This window comes from Embiotoca jacksoni, unplaced genomic scaffold (genome assembly GCF_022577435.1).
Source record: "Embiotoca jacksoni isolate LCO1_2020_lvr unplaced genomic scaffold, fEmbJac1.0.p SCAF_82, whole genome shotgun sequence".
Taxonomy (NCBI): Eukaryota; Metazoa; Chordata; class Actinopteri; family Embiotocidae; genus Embiotoca; species Embiotoca jacksoni.
The window spans coordinates 301,477-303,976 of NW_027185439.1; positions in this window are offsets into that span (position 1 = coordinate 301,477).

A 2,500-nucleotide genomic window follows, 5' to 3' on the forward strand; every position below is an offset into this window, starting at 1 on the left:
CTGTGAAACAAAAAAAAAATTTGTGACCAATCTGAAGACGTCCGTGAAAACTTCGATCAAACGTTTGACTGTACGATGTTTTCATGAGGAAGATTAAACCTGAAGATGAGGAACCCTCATGAGTTTTACTGGATGAACCTGCGAGGGGGGTCAAAGGTCGAGCAGTTACCTTTTTATATGTGCAGCCCGAAATATATTCAACTCATTTAAATTAAGAAAAAACAAAAAAACCATCACTGATAAAAATATATGAATCCGCCGGCGTCACTAAGAGCATTAACGATAATATTAAGAGTCACGTGACTTCAACTGTGACGGTTCGTCTTCTCTTCATATCCAGGTCAGTCTCTGCTTTTTGTCTCGAAGCCTGAAAAGACTCCTTTTTCCGCTTCGCTGCCCCCCTTCCCCCCCCTCTCCTCCTCCTCCTCCCCCCTCCCCCCCTCTCCTCCTCCTCCTCTTCCTCCTCCTCCTCCCCCCTCCCCCCACCGACTCCTTCGCAGCTCCGCGGGGAGGCAAAAGGATGAAGCGCTCGTCAGTGTTGAAGGACGTCAGTTAATCGTCGTCGAACCGTCTGGAGTGTTTTTTTTTCTGGATTCAGTTTTCTTCTTCTTCTTTCTGTCCAACCGGCAGATTGAATCCGCTCGGCGTCTTCAAAGCACTTTTTTTCACCAGCGGTGTATTTTTGGTCGTCTGACCTTTGAGCAGCAAAGATAAACTTCTTCATAACCTTCATTAAATTCGTGATTCACTTTTACCCACATTTACCCAATTTTTTTTTAATTTAATTTAATTTTTTTTGGACTCTACGTGCAGCTGAAGCGGATATTTCTGATATTTTGAATTCAACGATCTCCAACCAGACTACACGGCACCGATTTCAGGTTGATGTTGATGAAAAAAGAACAACAGCACATATAAATTTATAATTTCAAACATTTACAGCTTGTAAGTTTCTGATCATTTAGTTTTATCCACATGAAAATATAAAATACACAAAATAGTTTGTTTTCTTTGAGAGAAGAATCAAAGCTGTTTTTTTCTTTGTGGTTGTTTCGTGTCTCTTTCGCAACAGGCTGACTGAGTGTGTAATACACCTGCCAGACCACTAGAGGGTAGCGTGTCAGTGTCTCACTTTTGGCTTGTAGTAGCCTGAAAAACCACGTGGTTAAGATTAAGAAATAAATTAAAACAAGTGGTTCGGATTAAAGGGAATAAAGATGTGGTTAGCGTGAGAAAAAAAGAAAAGACGTGGTTACGTTTAGGGGATAAAACAAATGTGGTTTGAGTTCGGGAAAAAAATTCAGGGTTAAGGTATAAAAACATGAGGTTCAAGTTGGGAAAATAAAAACGTGGTTAGCATTCGGAAAAAAACGTAGTTACGATTCGGGAATAAAGACGTGATCGGAGTCAGCAAAAAACAACAACACGTGGTTAGAGTCCGTCTGTTGACCTCTGTCCCACCACGTTCCTGACATGACCTTGGCGACACCAAAACCTAAAACAAATCCCCGCTGCCCTCTAGTGGCCCGGCGGGCGTATTACACGCTCTGCCTTGAAAACTGACCTGAATCTCCTCCACGTTCATCCTTTCGCTTCGTCTGCTGTGATTGAAGCTGACCTTCGTGTCCGAGCTGTTTCCCGCGACGCCTCGTTTTCTCCGAATCTCCACAGCTGGAGGTGGAAAATGCCGAGTCAGCGTGACACGACAGAAAACACGACAGACAACGAGTCTGCTGTCAAATTAAAGGCTTGAATTTGAGCAGAATGCCCCTTTAATCCACAGCTGGATTCCTCAGAGGCGAGTCGGGACAGGAAGAACAAATACCTGCATGTGTGTGTGTGTTCAGTGTGTGTGTGTGTGTGTGTGTGTGTGTGTTCAGTGTGTGTGTGTGTTCAGTGTTCAGTGTGTGTGTGTGTGTGTGTTCAGTGTGTGTGTGTGTGTGTGTGTTCAGTGTGTGTGTGTGTGTGTGTGTGTTCAGTGTGTGTGTGTGTGTGTGTGTTCAGTGTGTGTGTGTGTGTGTGTGTGTGTTCAGTGTGTGTGTGTGTGTGTGTGTGTTCAGTGTGTGTGTGTTCAGTGTGTGTGTGTGTGTGTGTGTGTGTTCAGTGTGTGTGTGTGTTCAGTGTGTGTGTGTGTGTGTGTGTGTGTTCAGTGTGTGTGTGTGTGTGTTCAGTGTGTGTGTGTGTGTGTGTGTGTTCAGTGTGTGTGTGTGTGTGTTCAGTGTGTGTGTGTGTTCAGTGTGTGTGTGTGTGTGTTCAGTGTGTGTGTGTGTGTGTTCAGTGTGTGTGTGTGTGTGTGTGTTCAGTGTGTGTGTGTGTGTGTTCAGTGTGTGTGTGTGTGTGTGTGTGTGTGTTCAGTGTGTGTGTGTGTGTGTGTGTGTGTGTGTGTTCAGTGTGTTCAGTGTGTGTGTGTGTGTGTGTGTGTTCAGTGTGTGTGTGTGTGTGTGTGTGTTTTCCAGGTTAATGTAACAGCGTCTTCATTTCGTGTATTTTTGTGTTATTT